The sequence below is a fragment of the Leucopleurus acutus genome (assembly GCF_964270905.1).
Source record: "Leucopleurus acutus genome assembly, chromosome: 4".
Lineage (NCBI taxonomy): Eukaryota > Metazoa > Chordata > Mammalia > Artiodactyla > Delphinidae > Leucopleurus > Leucopleurus acutus.
The window spans coordinates 88,254,892-88,279,085 of NC_139146.1; positions in this window are offsets into that span (position 1 = coordinate 88,254,892).

Consider the following 24,194-nt stretch of genomic DNA (forward strand, 5'->3'; position numbering starts at 1 on the left):
TGACACATACTTCAAGAAAACCATTTGAAGAGGTAAGCACTACTCACAGCTTGAAAAACAGAGGACATGCCTGAAAGTTCAATTTCAAGGGATTATGAGATGCATGCAAATCCAACCTCAAAGAGGTGTCAGCTCACACCTGTCAGAATAAACATCAGCAGAAAAACTACAAACAATAAATGCTGAACGGGTTGTGGACAAGGGCATACCCTCAAATTTAAGTGGAACATAACCTGGTAAGAGCCACTAATGAGAACAGAATGGAGACGCCTTTACAAGGTAAACATTTTGCTACCATATGATCCAACAGGCCCTCTCCTGGGCCTATAACCGAAGAAGACATAATTGAAAGACACAGGCAGGCAAACGTGCATTTCAGCAGTGTTACAATAACCAAGACATGGAAGCAACCAAAAAGTCCATCAACAGCTGAGTGGACAAAGAAAAACTGGTCCACGTACAGATGGAATATTAGCCAAGGAAAAAAATGACACAATGCCATTTGCATCACCATAGATGAGTCTAGAAGTAATCACACAACTTGTAGTAAGTCTGAAAGCGAAAGACACATATCCTGTGATATCACTTATAGGTGTTACCTAAAAATTGATACCAGTGAAGATATTTCCACAGAGAAAGGCAATCACAGATTCATTAAACAAACTTATGGTTCACCAATGGAAAGGTGTGAGGATTGGATACATTAGGATGTCAGAGTTAACAGAGATATACAAACACAGGTGAAGTATATAATCACCAAAGACCTAAAGGATACCAAGAGAAGACTACTCAACATTGTGTCATAACCTAAAATGGGAAAAGGATCCAAAGAAGAAAAGAGATATGTATATGTGGAAAACAACCACATCTTGCACACCTAAAACAAGCAAAACATTGTAATCACACTTGCTGTGATAAACAATGAAAATTAAATGTAAAAAAAGAACAATATTTAGTGAGATATAAACATAAGGGGCTTTTTCCTGGCCCATTCCATTCTAATTTGCAACCTAGAACAGGACTTCCATTGAGGCTCTGTTTCCCTAGTAACCAGATTTGGTTAATGAGAACTGCTGCCGCCTTGTGGCCGTTTCACACAACAGCAGCTCTAACTGCAGCTGTAATGGTTACTTGACAGTCAAAATAATTGCAGGCCTGTAAATGACACCTGTCCTCAAAACAATCCTTCGGTTGTAAATCGAGCAAAAATCTCCAAAGACATCCATATTTCAAAACGACAATTTCAAGAGGCATATTTTATGCACATTTTATATTCTGTCTCTTTTTTTTTGTTATAGAAAAAGGCATGGAAAAACGCTCAACGTCAGGAATTAATAAAGCCATGCAAATCCAGTCTAGAAACACATTCACCTCACAGCCGTCAGAAGGATCATCAGCAAAGAAGTCTACATAGTATAAATGCTGAAGGGGTTTTAGAGAACTGTGTACCCTCTAGCTGCTGATGGGATGTAACCTGGTAACAGCCAGTACAGAGAACAAAATGGAGGTGTGTTTAAAGGTAAAACTTGAGCTACTCTGTGATCTGGTAGGCCCACTGATGGGCCTATCCGCTGAGTAGACCTGAATCAAAAAGACACAGGCTGGCAATCCTTCACTGCAGCAACATGTACCATCGCCAAGAGCTGGAAGAAACCAAAATATCCATCAACAGAAAAATGCACCAAGAAGAAGTGGTCCATGTACACAATGGAATATTAGCCATGGAAAAGCATGGAACAATGCTGTTGGCACCACCATAGAAGGATCTAGAGATAATCACCCTACCTGAAGTAAGAAAGAAAACGAAAGACAGATATCCTATTACATCACTTATAGGTGTTACCTAAAAATTGATACCCATGAAATAATTTCCAAGAGAAGGACACTCATAGACTCAGAAAACCAAATTATGTTTAACCAAGTGGAAAGGGGTAAGGAATGTATGAATTAGGATATGGGGGTTAACAGACATGTAGTAATACATATGAAATATATAATCACAAAATACCTATAGAATGCTAAAAGAGGTGTACTCAACACTCTGTAATAACCTACACGGGAAAGGATCCAAAGATGAATAGATCAATACATTGATATAATGAACCAGATTCCGTACACCTAGAAAAAACACAGTATTTTTATCCAATTTGCTGTGATAAGAAATAAAAATTAAATGTGAAAAACAAACAAGAATTAAGGAGACATAAGCTCTTGGGAGTTTGCCGTGGCACATTCTGCTCTAATTTGCAGCTTACAAACACGATTTCCAGGAACCCTCTGTTGCCCAAAATCCCAGAGTTGGAAATGTAGAAATGCTGCCGCCTTGTGGCCGTTTCCCACAAGAGCGGCTTTAAAACCACAGCTAACGGTCACTTAACATTCACAAGGACTCAGGACAGTAAAGGACAACTGCCCTCAAAAATTCACAAGTGGCAAAATTTTCAAGGAGATAGTATGAAGAGGTAAATTTTACTCATTATTTTTCTAAAAACAAAGAAAATGGATAAAAGCTCAACAACATAAATTTTTAAACTCATGCAAATCTAGCCTACAAAAAGATTTCAACACACACACGTCAACTACCATCAGCCAAAGGTCTACAAACAATAAATGCTGAAGGGGTTTTAGAGAACTGTGTACCCTCTAGCTGCTGGTGAGATGTAAAGTGGTAAGAGCCAATAGTGAGCACAGAAAGGAGCTGTGTTTAAAAGTAAAAATTGAGTTAGCATTCCATTCAGCAGGTCAACTGCTGAAACTCTCACCTGAAAATACCAGAGTCGAGAAGGCACAGGCTGCAACAGCTTCACTGCAGGATTTTTCACAATAGCCAAGACACGGAAGCAACCAAAATGTCCATCACTGGATGAATGGATAAAGAAGAAGTGGTCCATGTACATAATGGAATATTAGCCATGGAAAACAGTGAAACACTGCTCGTTGAGGCACCATTTATGAGCCTAGATATAATCTCAGAACATGCCGTAAGTCAGAAAGAAAAAGACATATAGTATGATATCACTTAAAGGCGTTATCTAACAACTGACAAAAATGATAGCATTTTCACAGAGAAAGAAACTCACAGACTTAGAAAACAAACTATTCTTATGTAAATGGAAAGGTGGGTGGTATGGAAAATTAAGATTAGGGTTACCATATGTGTACAAATACCTACTAAATACATTTATCAAAGAGAACGACCATATAGCAAGGGAGGTCAATGGAGCACTCTGCAATAATTTACATGGGAAGAGTATCTGCACATGAATATATTACATATGTGTGTGTGTGTGTGTGTGTGTATATATATATATGTGTGTGTGTGTAATGTACAAATGAACCAGATTGTATACACGTAGGACAAACAATATTCTAAACATTACCTCGATTTAAAAAGACTAAAAAATCGAACAAGAAATAATGGAATATTAACTTACAGGATTTTTCCTAGCACATTCCATTCTAATTTACAACCTGGGAACCTGACTTCCAGAAAGGCTGTGCTGCCCTAGAAACCAGTTTTGGGAATGGAGAAATGCTGCCGCCTTGTGGCCGTTTCCCCCAACAGCACCTTTAAAGCCAGTAGTAGTGGTCACTAAATATTCACACTCATTACAAGCCTGTAAATGTCACCTGTTCTCAAAAAAAATCCTGGGGTCAAAAATCGACGAAAAATTCAAAACAGGGCAGCCTTCCCAGAAGACCACTTCAAGTGGTTTATTGTACTCACAGTTTTTTTCTGTTTTTGTTTAACAGAAAGAAAACAAAGCATGGAAAAATGCTGAACATTAGGAATTATTAAAGACATGCAAATCCAAATGACAAAAACCTATCAGCTCACACCAGTCATAATGGCCATCAGCAAAAATTCTGCAAACAATAAATGCTGAAGGGGTTGTGGAGAAATGCGCACCCTCGTTTCTAATTGGGACATGGTAAAAACCAGTAATGAAAACACAAAGGAGGTGCCTTGATAAGGTAAATATTGAGCTACCATTCAATCAAGCATACCCACTGCTGGGCCTATCACCTGAGAGGATGAGAATCAAAAAGACACAGGGTGGCAATCCTGCACTCCAGCAATATTTACCACAGCCAACACTTGGAAGCAACAAAAATGTCTGTCAACAGAGGAAGGCACAAAGAAGAAGTGGTCCATGTACACAATGGAATATTACTCCAATAAAAAAAATATATAATTTCAATTTAGAAACCAAACGTAAGTAAGGAGACATCAGCTTTTGGGGGTTTGTCCGGGCACATTCCTCTCTAATATACAACTGAGGAACACCACTGGCAGGAAGGACTCTTTCCGTAATTCCCAGAATGGGGAAAGGAGAAATGCTGCCGCCCAATGGCCGATACCTGCAACAGCAGCTTTAAAACCTGTGCTAATGGTCACTTCATATGCACAAGTACTGGAGGGCTGTAAATGAAACCTGCCCTCAGAATGTCTTCAGGGAGGTAATGGCCAAAATATTTCAAAATGTGACACATACTTCAAGAAAACCATTTGAAGAGGTAAGCGCTACTCACAGCTTGAAAAACAGAGGACATGCCTGAAAGTTCAATTTCAAGGGATTATGAGATGCATGCAAATCCAACCTCAAAGAGGTGTCAGCTCACACCTGTCAGAATAAACATCAGCAGAAAAACTACAAACAATAAATGCTGAACGGGTTGTGGACAAGGGCATACCCTCAAATTTAAGTGGAACATAACCTGGTAAGAGCCACTAATGAGAACAGAATGGAGACGCCTTTACAAGGTAAACATTTTGCTACCATATGATCCAACAGGCCCTCTCCTGGGCCTATAACCGAAGAAGACATAATTGAAAGACACAGGCAGGCAAACGTGCATTTCAGCAGTGTTACAATAACCAAGACATGGAAGCAACCAAAAAGTCCATCAACAGCTGAGTGGACAAAGAAAAACTGGTCCACGTACAGATGGAATATTAGCCAAGGAAAAAAATGACACAATGCCATTTGCATCACCATAGATGAGTCTAGAAGTAATCACACAACTTGTAGTAAGTCAGAAAGCGAAAGACACGTATCCTGTGATATCACTTATAGGTGTTACCTAAAAATTGATACCAGTGAAGATATTTCCACAGAGAAAGGCAATCACAGATTCATTAAACAAACTTATGGTTCACCAATGGAAAGGTGTGAGGATTGGATACATTAGGATGTCAGAGTTAACAGAGATATACAAACACAGGTGAAGTATATAATCACCAAAGACCTAAAGGATACCAAGAGAAGACTACTCAACATTGTGTCATAACCTAAAATGGGAAAAGGATCCAAAGAAGAAAAGAGATATGTATATGTGGAAAACAACCACATCTTGCACACCTAAAACAAGCAAAACATTGTAATCACACTTGCTGTGATAAACAATGAAAATTAAATGTAAAAAAAGAACAATATTTAGTGAGATATAAACATAAGGGGCTTTTTCCTGGCCCATTCCATTCTAATTTGCAACCTAGAACAGGACTTCCATTGAGGCTCTGTTTCCCTAGTAACCAGATTTGGTTAATGAGAACTGCTGCCGCCTTGTGGCCGTTTCACACAACAGCAGCTCTAACTGCAGCTGTAATGGTTACTTGACAGTCAAAATAATTGCAGGCCTGTAAATGACACCTGTCCTCAAAACAATCCTTCGGTCGTAAATCGAGCAAAAATCTCCAAAGACATCCATATTTCAAAACGACAATTTCAAGAGGCATATTTTATGCACATTTTATATTCTGTCTCTTTTTTTTTTGTTATAGAAAAAGGCATGGAAAAACGCTCAACGTCAGGAATTAATAAAGCCATGCAAATCCAGTCTAGAAACACATTCACCTCACAGCCGTCAGAAGGATCATCAGCAAAGAAGTCTACATAGTATAAATGCTGAAGAGGTTTTAGAGAACTGTGTACCCTCTAGCTGCTGATGGGATGTAACCTGGTAACAGCCAGTACAGAGAACAAAATGGAGGTGTGTTTAAAGGTAAAACTTGAGCTACTCTGTGATCTGGTAGGCCCACTGATGGGCCTATCCGCTGAGTAGACCTGAATCAAAAAGACACAGGCTGGCAATCCTTCACTGCAGCAACATGTACCATCGCCAAGAGCTGGAAGAAACCAAAATATCCATCAACAGAAAAATGCACCAAGAAGAAGTGGTCCATGTACACAATGGAATATTAGCCATGGAAAAGCATGGAACAATGCTGTTGGCACCACCATAGAAGGATCTAGAGATAATCACCCTACCTGAAGTAAGAAAGAAAACGAAAGACAGATATCCTATTACATCACTTATAGGTGTTACCTAAAAATTGATACCCATGAAATAATTTCCAAGAGAAGGACACTCATAGACTCAGAAAACCAAATTATGTTTAACCAAGTGGAAAGGGGTAAGGAATGTATGAATTAGGATATGGGGGTTAACAGACATGTAGTAATACATATGAAATATATAATCACAAAATACCTATAGAATGCTAAAAGAGGTGTACTCAACACTCTGTAATAACCTACACGGGAAAGGATCCAAAGATGAATAGATCAATACATTGATATAATGAACCAGATTCCGTACACCTAGAAAAAACACAGTATTTTTATCCAATTTGCTGTGATAAGAAATAAAAATTAAATGTGAAAAACAAACAAGAATTAAGGAGACATAAGCTCTTGGGAGTTTGCCGTGGCACATTCTGCTCTAATTTGCAGCTTACAAACACGATTTCCAGGAACCCTCTGTTGCCCAAAATCCCAGAGTTGGAAATGTAGAAATGCTGCCGCCTTGTGGCCGTTTCCCACAAGAGCGGCTTTAAAACCACAGCTAACGGTCACTTAACATTCACAAGGACTCAGGACAGTAAAGGACAACTGCCCTCAAAAATTCACAAGTGGCAAAATTTTCAAGGAGATAGTATGAAGAGGTAAATTTTACTCATTATTTTTCTAAAAACAAAGAAAATGGATAAAAGCTCAACAACATAAATTTTTAAACTCATGCAAATCTAGCCTACAAAAAGATTTCAACACACACACGTCAACTACCATCAGCCAAAGGTCTACAAACAATAAATGCTGAAGGGGTTTTAGAGAACTGTGTACCCTCTAGCTGCTGGTGAGATGTAAAGTGGTAAGAGCCAATAGTGAGCACAGAAAGGAGCTGTGTTTAAAAGTAAAAATTGAGTTAGCATTCCATTCAGCAGGTCAACTGCTGAAACTCTCACCTGAAAATACCAGAGTCGAGAAGGCACAGGCTGCAACAGCTTCACTGCAGGATTTTTCACAATAGCCAAGACACGGAAGCAACCAAAATGTCCATCACTGGATGAATGGATAAAGAAGAAGTGGTCCATGTACATAATGGAATATTAGCCATGGAAAACAGTGAAACACTGCTCGTTGAGGCACCATTTATGAGCCTAGATATAATCTCAGAACATGCCGTAAGTCAGAAAGAAAAAGACATATAGTATGATATCACTTAAAGGCGTTATCTAACAACTGACAAAAATGATAGCATTTTCACAGAGAAAGAAACTCACAGACTTAGAAAACAAACTATTCTTATGTAAATGGAAAGGTGGGTGGTATGGAAAATTAAGATTAGGGTTACCATATGTGTACAAATACCTACTAAATACATTTATCAAAGAGAACGACCATATAGCAAGGGAGGTGAATGGAGCACTCTGCAATAATTTACATGGGAAGAGTATCTGCACATGAATATATTACATGTGTGTGTGTGTGTGTGTGTATATATATATATGTGTGTGTGTGTGTAATGTACAAATGAACCAGATTGTATACACGTAGGACAAACAATATTCTAAACATTACCTCGATTTAAAAAGACTAAAAAATCGAACAAGAAATAATGGAATATTAACTTACAGGTTTTTTCCTAGCACATTCCATTCTAATTTACAACCTGGGAACCTGACTTCCAGAAAGGCTGTGCTGCCCTAGAAACCAGTTTTGGGAATGGAGAAATGCTGCCGCCTTGTGGCCGTTTCCCCCAACAGCACCTTTAAAGCCAGTAGTAGTGGTCACTAAATATTCACACTCATTACAAGCCTGTAAATGTCACCTGTTCTCAAAAAAAATCCTGGGGTCAAAAATCGACGAAAAATTCAAAACAGGGCAGCCTTCCCAGAAGACCACTTCAAGTGGTTTATTGTACTCACAGTTTTTTTCTGTTTTTGTTTAACAGAAAGAAAACAAAGCATGGAAAAATGCTGAACATTAGGAATTATTAAAGACATGCAAATCCAAATGACAAAAACCTATCAGCTCACACCAGTCATAATGGCCATCAGCAAAAATTCTGCAAACAATAAATGCTGAAGGGGTTGTGGAGAAATGCGCACCCTCGTTTCTAATTGGGACATGGTAAAAACCAGTAATGAAAACACAAAGGAGGTGCCTTGATAAGGTAAATATTGAGCTACCATTCAATCAAGCATACCCACTGCTGGGCCTATCACCTGAGAGGATGAGAATCAAAAAGACACAGGGTGGCAATCCTGCACTCCAGCAATATTTACCACAGCCAACACTTGGAAGCAACAAAAATGTCTGTCAACAGAGGAAGGCACAAAGAAGAAGTGGTCCATGTACACAATGGAATATTACTCCAATAAAAAAAATATATAATTTCAATTTAGAAACCAAACGTAAGTAAGGAGACATCAGCTTTTGGGGGTTTGTCCGGGCACATTCCTCTCTAATATACAACTGAGGAACACCACTGGCAGGAAGGACTCTTTCCGTAATTCCCAGAATGGGGAAAGGAGAAATGCTGCCGCCCAATGGCCGATACCTGCAACAGCAGCTTTAAAACCTGTGCTAATGGTCACTTCATATGCACAAGTACTGGAGGGCTGTAAATGAAACCTGCCCTCAGAATGTCTTCAGGGAGGTAATGGCCAAAATATTTCAAAATGTGACACATACTTCAAGAAAACCATTTGAAGAGGTAAGCGCTACTCACAGCTTGAAAAACAGAGGACATGCCTGAAAGTTCAATTTCAAGGGATTATGAGATGCATGCAAATCCAACCTCAAAGAGGTGTCAGCTCACACCTGTCAGAATAAACATCAGCAGAAAAACTACAAACAATAAATGCTGAACGGGTTGTGGACAAGGGCATACCCTCAAATTTAAGTGGAACATAACCTGGTAAGAGCCACTAATGAGAACAGAATGGAGACGCCTTTACAAGGTAAACATTTTGCTACCATATGATCCAACAGGCCCTCTCCTGGGCCTATAACCGAAGAAGACATAATTGAAAGACACAGGCAGGCAAACGTGCATTTCAGCAGTGTTACAATAACCAAGACATGGAAGCAACCAAAAAGTCCATCAACAGCTGAGTGGACAAAGAAAAACTGGTCCACGTACAGATGGAATATTAGCCAAGGAAAAAAATGACACAATGCCATTTGCATCACCATAGATGAGTCTAGAAGTAATCACACAACTTGTAGTAAGTCAGAAAGCGAAAGACACGTATCCTGTGATATCACTTATAGGTGTTACCTAAAAATTGATACCAGTGAAGATATTTCCACAGAGAAAGGCAATCACAGATTCATTAAACAAACTTATGGTTCACCAATGGAAAGGTGTGAGGATTGGATACATTAGGATGTCAGAGTTAACAGAGATATACAAACACAGGTGAAGTATATAATCACCAAAGACCTAAAGGATACCAAGAGAAGACTACTCAACATTGTGTCATAACCTAAAATGGGAAAAGGATCCAAAGAAGAAAAGAGATATGTATATGTGGAAAACAACCACATCTTGCACACCTAAAACAAGCAAAACATTGTAATCACACTTGCTGTGATAAACAATGAAAATTAAATGTAAAAAAAGAACAATATTTAGTGAGATATAAACATAAGGGGCTTTTTCCTGGCCCATTCCATTCTAATTTGCAACCTAGAACAGGACTTCCATTGAGGCTCTGTTTCCCTAGTAACCAGATTTGGTTAATGAGAACTGCTGCCGCCTTGTGGCCGTTTCACACAACAGCAGCTCTAACTGCAGCTGTAATGGTTACTTGACAGTCAAAATAATTGCAGGCCTGTAAATGACACCTGTCCTCAAAACAATCCTTCGGTCGTAAATCGAGCAAAAATCTCCAAAGACATCCATATTTCAAAACGACAATTTCAAGAGGCATATTTTATGCACATTTTATATTCTGTCTCTTTTTTTTTGTTATAGAAAAAGGCATGGAAAAACGCTCAACGTCAGGAATTAATAAAGCCATGCAAATCCAGTCTAGAAACACATTCACCTCACAGCCGTCAGAAGGATCATCAGCAAAGAAGTCTACATAGTATAAATGCTGAAGGGGTTTTAGAGAACTGTGTACCCTCTAGCTGCTGATGGGATGTAACCTGGTAACAGCCAGTACAGAGAACAAAATGGAGGTGTGTTTAAAGGTAAAACTTGAGCTACTCTGTGATCTGGTAGGCCCACTGATGGGCCTATCCGCTGAGTAGACCTGAATCAAAAAGACACAGGCTGGCAATCCTTCACTGCAGCAACATGTACCATCGCCAAGAGCTGGAAGAAACCAAAATATCCATCAACAGAAAAATGCACCAAGAAGAAGTGGTCCATGTACACAATGGAATATTAGCCATGGAAAAGCATGGAACAATGCTGTTGGCACCACCATAGAAGGATCTAGAGATAATCACCCTACCTGAAGTAAGAAAGAAAACGAAAGACAGATATCCTATTACATCACTTATAGGTGTTACCTAAAAATTGATACCCATGAAATAATTTCCAAGAGAAGGACACTCATAGACTCAGAAAACCAAATTATGTTTAACCAAGTGGAAAGGGGTAAGGAATGTATGAATTAGGATATGGGGGTTAACAGACATGTAGTAATACATATGAAATATATAATCACAAAATACCTATAGAATGCTAAAAGAGGTGTACTCAACACTCTGTAATAACCTACACGGGAAAGGATCCAAAGATGAATAGATCAATACATTGATATAATGAACCAGATTCCGTACACCTAGAAAAAACACAGTATTTTTATCCAATTTGCTGTGATAAGAAATAAAAATTAAATGTGAAAAACAAACAAGAATTAAGGAGACATAAGCTCTTGGGAGTTTGCCGTGGCACATTCTGCTCTAATTTGCAGCTTACAAACACGATTTCCAGGAACCCTCTGTTGCCCAAAATCCCAGAGTTGGAAATGTAGAAATGCTGCCGCCTTGTGGCCGTTTCCCACAAGAGCGGCTTTAAAACCACAGCTAACGGTCACTTAACATTCACAAGGACTCAGGACAGTAAAGGACAACTGCCCTCAAAAATTCACAAGTGGCAAAATTTTCAAGGAGATAGTATGAAGAGGTAAATTTTACTCATTATTTTTCTAAAAACAAAGAAAATGGATAAAAGCTCAACAACATAAATTTTTAAACTCATGCAAATCTAGCCTACAAAAAGATTTCAACACACACACGTCAACTACCATCAGCCAAAGGTCTACAAACAATAAATGCTGAAGGGGTTTTAGAGAACTGTGTACCCTCTAGCTGCTGGTGAGATGTAAAGTGGTAAGAGCCAATAGTGAGCACAGAAAGGAGCTGTGTTTAAAAGTAAAAATTGAGTTAGCATTCCATTCAGCAGGTCAACTGCTGAAACTCTCACCTGAAAATACCAGAGTCGAGAAGGCACAGGCTGCAACAGCTTCACTGCAGGATTTTTCACAATAGCCAAGACACGGAAGCAACCAAAATGTCCATCACTGGATGAATGGATAAAGAAGAAGTGGTCCATGTACATAATGGAATATTAGCCATGGAAAACAGTGAAACACTGCTCGTTGAGGCACCATTTATGAGCCTAGATATAATCTCAGAACATGCCGTAAGTCAGAAAGAAAAAGACATATAGTATGATATCACTTAAAGGCGTTATCTAACAACTGACAAAAATGATAGCATTTTCACAGAGAAAGAAACTCACAGACTTAGAAAACAAACTATTCTTATGTAAATGGAAAGGTGGGTGGTATGGAAAATTAAGATTAGGGTTACCATATGTGTACAAATACCTACTAAATACATTTATCAAAGAGAACGACCATATAGCAAGGGAGGTGAATGGAGCACTCTGCAATAATTTACATGGGAAGAGTATCTGCACATGAATATATTACATGTGTGTGTGTGTGTGTGTGTATATATATATATGTGTGTGTGTGTGTAATGTACAAATGAACCAGATTGTATACACGTAGGACAAACAATATTCTAAACATTACCTCGATTTAAAAAGACTAAAAAATCGAACAAGAAATAATGGAATATTAACTTACAGGTTTTTTCCTAGCACATTCCATTCTAATTTACAACCTGGGAACCTGACTTCCAGAAAGGCTGTGCTGCCCTAGAAACCAGTTTTGGGAATGGAGAAATGCTGCCGCCTTGTGGCCGTTTCCCCCAACAGCACCTTTAAAGCCAGTAGTAGTGGTCACTAAATATTCACACTCATTACAAGCCTGTAAATGTCACCTGTTCTCAAAAAAAATCCTGGGGTCAAAAATCGACGAAAAATTCAAAACAGGGCAGCCTTCCCAGAAGACCACTTCAAGTGGTTTATTGTACTCACAGTTTTTTTCTGTTTTTGTTTAACAGAAAGAAAACAAAGCATGGAAAAATGCTGAACATTAGGAATTATTAAAGACATGCAAATCCAAATGACAAAAACCTATCAGCTCACACCAGTCATAATGGCCATCAGCAAAAATTCTGCAAACAATAAATGCTGAAGGGGTTGTGGAGAAATGCGCACCCTCGTTTCTAATTGGGACATGGTAAAAACCAGTAATGAAAACACAAAGGAGGTGCCTTGATAAGGTAAATATTGAGCTACCATTCAATCAAGCATACCCACTGCTGGGCCTATCACCTGAGAGGATGAGAATCAAAAAGACACAGGGTGGCAATCCTGCACTCCAGCAATATTTACCACAGCCAACACTTGGAAGCAACAAAAATGTCTGTCAACAGAGGAAGGCACAAAGAAGAAGTGGTCCATGTACACAATGGAATATTACTCCAATAAAAAAAATATATAATTTCAATTTAGAAACCAAACGTAAGTAAGGAGACATCAGCTTTTGGGGGTTTGTCCGGGCACATTCCTCTCTAATATACAACTGAGGAACACCACTGGCAGGAAGGACTCTTTCCGTAATTCCCAGAATGGGGAAAGGAGAAATGCTGCCGCCCAATGGCCGATACCTGCAACAGCAGCTTTAAAACCTGTGCTAATGGTCACTTCATATGCACAAGTACTGGAGGGCTGTAAATGAAACCTGCCCTCAGAATGTCTTCAGGGAGGTAATGGCCAAAATATTTCAAAATGTGACACATACTTCAAGAAAACCATTTGAAGAGGTAAGCGCTACTCACAGCTTGAAAAACAGAGGACATGCCTGAAAGTTCAATTTCAAGGGATTATGAGATGCATGCAAATCCAACCTCAAAGAGGTGTCAGCTCACACCTGTCAGAATAAACATCAGCAGAAAAACTACAAACAGTAAATGCTGAACGGGTTGTGGACAAGGGCATACCCTCAAATTTAAGTGGAACATAACCTGGTAAGAGCCACTAATGAGAACAGAATGGAGACGCCTTTACAAGGTAAACATTTTGCTACCATATGATCCAACAGGCCCTCTCCTGGGCCTATAACCGAAGAAGACATAATTGAAAGACACAGGCAGGCAAACGTGCATTTCAGCAGTGTTACAATAACCAAGACATGGAAGCAACCAAAAAGTCCATCAACAGCTGAGTGGACAAAGAAAAACTGGTCCACGTACAGATGGAATATTAGCCAAGGAAAAAAATGACACAATGCCATTTGCATCACCATAGATGAGTCTAGAAGTAATCACACAACTTGTAGTAAGTCAGAAAGCGAAAGACACGTATCCTGTGATATCACTTATAGGTGTTACCTAAAAATTGATACCAGTGAAGATATTTCCACAGAGAAAGGCAATCACAGATTCATTAAACAAACTTATGGTTCACCAATGGAAAGGTGTGAGGATTGGATACATTAGGATGTCAGAGTTAACAGAGATATACAAACACAGGTGAAGTATATAATCACCAAAGACCTAAAGGATACCAAGAGAAGACTACTCAACATTGTGTCATAACCTAAAATGGGAAAAGGATCCAAAGAAGAAAAGAGATATGTATATGTGGAAAACAACCACATCTTGCACACCTAAAACAAGCAAAACATTGTAATCACACTTGCTGTGATAAACAATGAAAATTAAATGTAAAAAAAGAACAATATTTAGTGAGATATAAACATAAGGGGCTTTTTCCTGGCCCATTCCATTCTAATTTGCAACCTAGAACAGGACTTCCATTGAGGCTCTGTTTCCCTAGTAACCAGATTTGGTTAATGAGAACTGCTGCCGCCTTGTGGCCGTTTCACACAACAGCAGCTCTAACTGCAGCTGTAATGGTTACTTGACAGTCAAAATAATTGCAGGCCTGTAAATGACACCTGTCCTCAAAACAATCCTTCGGTCGTAAATCGAGCAAAAATCTCCAAAGACATCCATATTTCAAAACGACAATTTCAAGAGGCATATTTTATGCACATTTTATATTCTGTCTCTTTTTTTTTGTTATAGAAAAAGGCATGGAAAAACGCTCAACGTCAGGAATTAATAAAGCCATGCAAATCCAGTCTAGAAACACATTCACCTCACAGCCGTCAGAAGGATCATCAGCAAAGAAGTCTACATAGTATAAATGCTGAAGGGGTTTTAGAGAACTGTGTACCCTCTAGCTGCTGATGGGATGTAACCTGGTAACAGCCAGTACAGAGAACAAAATGGAGGTGTGTTTAAAGGTAAAACTTGAGCTACTCTGTGATCTGGTAGGCCCACTGATGGGCCTATCCGCTGAGTAGACCTGAATCAAAAAGACACAGGCTGGCAATCCTTCACTGCAGCAACATGTACCATCGCCAAGAGCTGGAAGAAACCAAAATATCCATCAACAGAAAAATGCACCAAGAAGAAGTGGTCCATGTACACAATGGAATATTAGCCATGGAAAAGCATGGAACAATGCTGTTGGCACCACCATAGAAGGATCTAGAGATAATCACCCTACCTGAAGTAAGAAAGAAAACGAAAGACAGATATCCTATTACATCACTTATAGGTGTTACCTAAAAATTGATACCCATGAAATAATTTCCAAGAGAAGGACACTCATAGACTCAGAAAACCAAATTATGTTTAACCAAGTGGAAAGGGGTAAGGAATGTATGAATTAGGATATGGGGGTTAACAGACATGTAGTAATACATATGAAATATATAATCACAAAATACCTATAGAATGCTAAAAGAGGTGTACTCAACACTCTGTAATAACCTACACGGGAAAGGATCCAAAGATGAATAGATCAATACATTGATATAATGAACCAGATTCCGTACACCTAGAAAAAACACAGTATTTTTATCCAATTTGCTGTGATAAGAAATAAAAATTAAATGTGAAAAACAAACAAGAATTAAGGAGACATAAGCTCTTGGGAGTTTGCCGTGGCACATTCTGCTCTAATTTGCAGCTTACAAACACGATTTCCAGGAACCCTCTGTTGCCCAAAATCCCAGAGTTGGAAATGTAGAAATGCTGCCGCCTTGTGGCCGTTTCCCACAAGAGCGGCTTTAAAACCACAGCTAACGGTCACTTAACATTCACAAGGACTCAGGACAGTAAAGGACAACTGCCCTCAAAAATTCACAAGTGGCAAAATTTTCAAGGAGATAGTATGAAGAGGTAAATTTTACTCATTATTTTTCTAAAAACAAAGAAAATGGATAAAAGCTCAACAACATAAATTTTTAAACTCATGCAAATCTAGCCTACAAAAAGATTTCAACACACACACGTCAACTACCATCAGCCAAAGGTCTACAAACAATAAATGCTGAAGGGGTTTTAGAGAACTGTGTACCCTCTAGCTGCTGGTGAGATGTAAAGTGGTAAGAGCCAATAGTGAGCACAGAAAGGAGCTGTGTTTAAAAGTAAAAATTGAGTTAGCATTCCATTCAGCAGGTCAACTGCTGAAACTCTCACCTGAAAATACCAGAATCGAGAAGGCACAGGCTGCAACAGCTTCTCTGCAGGATTTTTCACAATAGCCAAGACACGGAAGCAACCAAAATGTCCATCAATGGATGAATGGATAAAGAAGAAGTGGTCCATGTACATAATGGAATATTAGCCATGGAAAACAGTGAAACACTGCTCGTTGAGGCACCATTTATGAGCCTAGATATAATCTCAGAACATGTCGTAAGTCAGAAAGAAAAAGACATATAGTATGATATCACTTAAAGGCGTTATCTAACAACTGACAAAAATGATAGCATTTTCACAGAGAAAGAAACTCACAGACTTAGAAAACAAACTATTCTTATGTAAATGGAAAGGTGGGTGGTATGGAAAATTAAGATTAGGGTTACCATATGTGTACAAATACCTACTAAATACATTTATCAAAGAGAACGACCAGATAACAAGGGAGGTCAATGGAGCACTCTGCAATAATTTACATGGGAAGAGTATCTGCACATGAATATATTACATATGTGTGTGTGTGTGTGTGTGTGTATATATATATATGTGTGTGTGTGTAATGTACAAATGAACCAGATTGTATACACGTAGGACAAACAATATTCTAAACATTACCTCGATTTAAAAAGACTAAAAAATCGAACAAGAAATAATGGAATATTAACTTACAGGATTTTTCCTAGCACATTCCATTCTAATTTACAACCTGGGAACCTGACTTCCAGAAAGGCTGTGCTGCCCTAGAAACCAGTTTTGGGAATGGAGAAATGCTGCCGCCTTGTGGCCGTTTCCCCCAACAGCACCTTTAAAGCCAGTAGTAGTGGTCACTAAATATTCACACTCATTACAAGCCTGTAAATGTCACCTGTTCTCAAAAAAAATCCTGGGGTCAAAAATCGACGAAAAATTCAAAACAGGGCAGCCTTCCCAGAAGACCACTTCAAGTGGTTTATTGTACTCACAGTTTTTTTCTGTTTTTGTTTAACAGAAAGAAAACAAAGCATGGAAAAATGCTGAACATTAGGAATTATTAAAGACATGCAAATCCAAATGACAAAAACCTATCAGCTCACACCAGTCATAATGGCCATCAGCAAAAATTCTGCAAACAATAAATGCTGAAGGGGTTGTGGAGAAATGCGCACCCTCGTTTCTAATTGGGACATGGTAAAAACCAGTAATGAAAACACAAAGGAGGTGCCTTGATAAGGTAAATATTGAGCTACCATTCAATCAAGCATACCCACTGCTGGGCCTATCACCTGAGAGGATGAGAATCAAAAAGACACAGGGTGGCAATCCTGCACTCCAGCAATATTTACCACAGCCAACACTTGGAAGCAACAAAAATGTCTGTCAACAGAGGAAGGCACAAAGAAGAAGTGGTCCATGTACACAATGGAATATTACTCCAATAAAAAAAATATATAATTTCAATTTAGAAACCAAACGTAAGTAAGGAGACATCAGCTTTTGGGGGTTTGTCCGGGCACATTCCTCTCTAATATACAACTGAGGAACACCACTGGCAGGAAGGACTCTTTCCGTAATTCCCAGAATGGGGAAAGGAGAAATGCTGCCGCCCAATGGCCGATACCTGCAACAGCAGCTTTAAAACCTGTGCTAATGGTCACTTCATATGCACAAGTACTGGAGGGCTGTAAATGAAACCTGCCCTCAGAATGTCTTCAGGGAGGTAATGGCCAAAATATTTCAAAATGTGACACATACTTCAAGAAAACCATTTGAAGAGGTAAGCGCTACTCACAGCTTGAAAAAAAGAGGACATGCCTGAAAGTTCAATTTCAAGGGATTATGAGATGCATGCAAATCCAACCTCAAAGAGGTGTCAGCTCACACCTGTCAGAATAAACATCAGCAGAAAAACTACAAACAGTAAATGCTGAACGGGTTGTGGACAAGGGCATACCCTCAAATTTAAGTGGAACATAACCTGGTAAGAGCCACTAATGAGAACAGAATGGAGACGCCTTTACAAGGTAAACATTTTGCTACCATATGATCCAACAGGCCCTCTCCTGGGCCTATAACCGAAGAAGACATAATTGAAAGACACAGGCAGGCAAACGTGCATTTCAGCAGTGTTACAATAACCAAGACATGGAAGCAACCAAAAAGTCCATCAACAGCTGAGTGGACAAAGAAAAACTGGTCCACGTACAGATGGAATATTAGCCAAGGAAAAAAATGACACAATGCCATTTGCATCACCATAGATGAGTCTAGAAGTAATCACACAACTTGTAGTAAGTCAGAAAGCGAAAGACACGTATCCTGTGATATCACTTATAGGTGTTACCTAAAAATTGATACCAGTGAAGATATTTCCACAGAGAAAGGCAATCACAGATTCATTAAACAAACTTATGGTTCACCAATGGAAAGGTGTGAGGATTGGATACATTAGGATGTCAGAGTTAACAGAGATATACAAACACAGGTGAAGTATATAATCACCAAAGACCTAAAGGATACCAAGAGAAGACTACTCAACATTGTGTCATAACCTAAAATGGGAAAAGGATCCAAAGAAGAAAAGAGATATGTATATGTGGAAAACAACCACATCTTGCACACCTAAAACAAGCAAAACATTGTAATCACACTTGCTGTGATAAACAATGAAAATTAAATGTAAAAAAAGAACAATATTTAGTGAGATATAAACATAAGGGGCTTTTTCCTGGCCCATTCCATTCTAATTTGCAACCTAGAACAGGACTTCCATTGAGGCTCTGTTTCCCTAGTAACCAGATTTGGTTAATGAGAACTGCTGCCGCCTTGTGGCCGTTTCACACAACAGCAGCTCTAACTGCAGCTGTAATGGTTACTTGACAGTCAAAATAATTGCAGGCCTGTAAATGACACCTGTCCTCAAAACAATCCTTCGGTCGTAAATCGAGCAAAAATCTCCAAAGACATCCATATTTCAAAACGACAATTTCAAGAGGCATATTTTATGCACATTTTATATTCTGTCTCTTTTTTTTTGTTATAGAAAAAGGCATGGAAAAACGCTCAACGTCAGGAATTAATAAAGCCATGCAAATCCAGTCTAGAAACACATTCACCTCACAGCCGTCAGAAGGATCATCAGCAAAGAAGTCTACATAGTATAAATGCTGAAGGGGTTTTAGAGAACTGTGTACCCTCTAGCTGCTGATGGGATGTAACCTGGTAACAGCCAGTACAGAGAACAAAATGGAGGTGTGTTTAAAGGTAAAACTTGAGCTACTCTGTGATCTGGTAGGCCCACTGATGGGCCTATCCGCTGAGTAGACCTGAATCAAAAAGACACAGGCTGGCAATCCTTCACTGCAGCAACATGTACCATCGCCAAGAGCTGGAAGAAACCAAAATATCCATCAACAGAAAAATGCACCAAGAAGAAGTGGTCCATGTACACAATGGAATATTAGCCATGGAAAAGCATGGAACAATGCTGTTGGCACCACCATAGAAGGATCTAGAGATACTCACCCTACCTGAAGTAAGAAAGAAAACGAAAGACAGATATCCTATTACATCACTTATAGGTGTTACCTAAAAATTGATACCCATGAAATAATTTCCAAGAGAAGGACACTCATAGACTCAGAAAACCAAATTATGTTTAACCAAGTGGAAAGGGGTAAGGAATGTATGAATTAGGATATGGGGGTTAACAGACATGTAGTAATACATATGAAATATATAATCACAAAATACCTATAGAATGCTAAAAGGTGTACTCAACACTCTGTAATAACCTACACGGGAAAGGATCCAAAGATGAATAGATCAATACATTGATATAATGAACCAGATTCCGTACACCTAGAAAAAACACAGTATTTTTATCCAATTTGCTGTGATAAGAAATAAAAATTAAATGTGAAAAACAAACAAGAATTAAGGAGACATAAGCTCTTGGGAGTTTGCCGTGGCACATTCTGCTCTAATTTGCAGCTTACAAACACGATTTCCAGGAACCCTCTGTTGCCCAAAATCCCAGAGTTGGAAATGTAGAAATGCTGCCGCCTTGTGGCCGTTTCCCACAAGAGCGGCTTTAAAACCACAGCTAACGGTCACTTAACATTCACAAGGACTCAGGACAGTAAAGGACAACTGCCCTCAAAAATTCACAAGTGGCAAAATTTTCAAGGAGATAGTATGAAGAGGTAAATTTTACTCATTATTTTTCTAAAAACAAAGAAAATGGATAAAAGCTCAACAACATAAATTTTTAAACTCATGCAAATCTAGCCTACAAAAAGATTTCAACACACACACGTCAACTACCATCAGCCAAAGGTCTACAAACAATAAATGCTGAAGGGGTTTTAGAGAACTGTGTACCCTCTAGCTGCTGGTGAGATGTAAAGTGGTAAGAGCCAATAGTGAGCACAGAAAGGAGCTGTGTTTAAAAGTAAAAATTGAGTTAGCATTCCATTCAGCAGGTCAACTGCTGAAACTCTCACCTGAAAATACCAGAGTCGAGAAGGCACAGGCTGCAACAGCTTCACTGCAGGATTTTTCACAATAGCCAAGACACGGAAGCAACCAAAATGTCCATCACTGGATGAATGGATAAAGAAGAAGTGGTCCATGTACATAATGGAATATTAGCCATGGAAAACAGTGAAACACTGCTCGTTGAGGCACCATTTATGAGCCTAGATATAATCTCAGAACATGCCGTAAGTCAGAAAGAAAAAGACATATAGTATGATATCACTTAAAGGCGTTATCTAACAACTGACAAAAATGATAGCATTTTCACAGAGAAAGAAACTCACAGACTTAGAAAACAAACTATTCTTATGTAAATGGAAAGGTGGGTGGTATGGAAAATTAAGATTAGGGTTACCATATGTGTACAAATACCTACTAAATACATTTATCAAAGAGAACGACCATATAGCAAGAGAGGTCAATGGAGCACTCTGCAATAATTTACATGGGAAGAGTATCTGCACATGAATATATTACATATGTGTGTGTGTGTGTGTGTGTGTATATATATATATGTGTGTGTGTGTAATGTACAAATGAACCAGATTGTATACACGTAGGACAAACAATATTCTAAACATTACCTCGATTTAAAAAGACTAAAAAATCGAACAAGAAATAATGGAATATTAACTTACAGGATTTTTCCTAGCACATTCCATTCTAATTTACAACCTGGGAACCTGACTTCCAGAAAGGCTGTGCTGCCCTAGAAACCAGTTTTGGGAATGGAGAAATGCTGCCGCCTTGTGGCCGTTTCCCCCAACAGCACCTTTAAAGCCAGTAGTAGTGGTCACTAAATATTCACACTCATTACAAGCCTGTAAATGTCACCTGTTCTCAAAAAAAATCCTGGGGTCAAAAATCGACGAAAAATTCAAAACAGGGCAGCCTTCCCAGAAGACCACTTCAAGTGGTTTATTGTACTCACAGTTTTTTTCTGTTTTTGTTTAACAGAAAGAAAACAAAGCATGGAAAAATGCTGAACATTAGGAATTATTAAAGACATGCAAATCCAAATGACAAAAACCTATCAGCTCACACCAGTCATAATGGCCATCAGCAAAAATTCTGCAAACAATAAATGCTGAAGGGGTTGTGGAGAAATGCGCACCCTCGTTTCTAATTGGGACATGGTAAAAACCAGTAATGAAAACACAAAGGAGGTGCCTTGATAAGGTAAATATTGAGCTACCATTCAATCAAGCATACCCACTGCTGGGCCTATCACCTGAGAGGATGAGAATCAAAAAGACACAGGGTGGCAATCCTGCACTCCAGCAATATTTACCACAGCCAACACTTGGAAGCAACAAAAATGTCTGTCAACAGAGGAAGGCACAAAGAAGAAGTGGTCCATGTACACAATGGAATATTACTCCAATAAAAAAAATATATAATTTCAATTTAGAAACCAAACGTAAGTAAGGAGACATCAGCTTTTGGGGGTTTGTCCGGGCACATTCCTCTCTAATATACAACTGAGGAACACCACTGGCAGGAAGGACTCTTTCCGTAATTCCCAGAATGGGGAAAGGAGAAATGCTGCCGCCCAATGGCCGATACCTGCAACAGCAGCTTTAAAACCTGTGCTAATGGTCACTTCATATGCACAAGTACTGGAGGGCTGTAAATGAAACCTGCCCTCAGAATGTCTTCAGGGAGGTAATGGCCAAAATATTTCAAAATGTGACACATACTTCAAGAAAACCATTTGAAGAGGTAAGCGCTACTCACAGCTTGAAAAAAAGAGGACATGCCTGAAAGTTCAATTGCAAGGGATTATGAGATGCATGCAAATCCAACCTCAAAGAGGTGTCAGCTCACACCTGTCAGAATAAACATCAGCAGAAAAACTACAAACAATAAATGCTGAACGGGTTGTGGACAAGGGCATACCCTCAAATTTAAGTGGAACATAACCTGGTAAGAGCCACTAATGAGAACAGAATGGAGACGCCTTTACAAGGTAAACATTTTGCTACCATATGATCCAACAGGCCCTCTCCTGGGCCTATAACCGAAGAAGACATAATTGAAAGACACAGGCAGGCAAACGTGCATTTCAGCAGTGTTACAATAACCAAGACATGGAAGCAACCAAAAAGTCCATCAACAGCTGAGTGGACAAAGAAAAACTGGTCCACGTACAGATGGAATATTAGTCAAGGAAAAAAATGACACAATGCCATTTGCATCACCATAGATGAGTCTAGAAGTAATCACACAACTTGTAGTAAGTCAGAAAGCGAAAGACACGTATCCTGTGATATCACTTATAGGTGTTACCTAAAAATTGATACCAGTGAAGATATTTCCACAGAGAAAGGCAATCACAGATTCATTAAACAAACTTATGGTTCACCAATGGAAAGGTGTGAGGATTGGATACATTAGGATGTCAGAGTTAACAGAGATATACAAACACAGGTGAAGTATATAATCACCAAAGACCTAAAGGATACCAAGAGAAGACTACTCAACATTGTGTCATAACCTAAAATGGGAAAAGGATCCAAAGAAGAAAAGAGATATGTATATGTGGAAAACAACCACATCTTGCACACCTAAAACAAGCAAAACATTGTAATCACACTTGCTGTGATAAACAATGAAAATTAAATGTAAAAAAAGAACAATATTTAGTGAGATATAAACATAAGGGGCTTTTTCCTGGCCCATTCCATTCTAATTTGCAACCTAGAACAGGACTTCCATTGAGGCTCTGTTTCCCTAGTAACCAGATTTGGTTAATGAGAACTGCTGCCCCCTTGTGGCCGTTTCACACAACAGCAGCTCTAACTGCAGCTGTAATGGTTACTTGACAGTCAAAATAATTGCAGGCCTGTAAATGACACCTGTCCTCAAAACAATCCTTCGGTCGTAAATCGAGCAAAAATCTCCAAAGACATCCATATTTCAAAACGACAATTTCAAGAGGCATATTTTATGCACATTTTATATTCTGTCTCTTTTTTTTTGTTATAGAAAAAGGCATGGAAAAAGGCTCAACGTCAGGAATTAATAAAGCCATGCAAATCCAGTCTAGAAACACATTCACCTCACAGCCGTCAGAAGGATCATCAGCAAAGAAGTCTACATAGTATAAATGCTGAAGGGGTTTTAGAGAACTGTGTACCCTCTAGCTGCTGATGGGATGTAACCTGGTAACAGCCAGTACAGAGAACAAAATGGAGGTGTGTTTAAAGGTAAAACTTGAGCTACTCTGTGATCTGGTAGGCCCACTGATGGGCCTATCCGCTGAGTAGACCTGAATCAAAAAGACACAGGCTGGCAATCCTTCACTGCAGCAACATGTACCATCGCCAAGAGCTGGAAGAAACCAAAATATCCATCAACAGAAAAATGCACCAAGAAGAAGTGGTCCATGTACACAATGGAATATTAGCCATGGAAAAGCATGGAACAATGCTGTTGGCACCACCATAGAAGGATCTA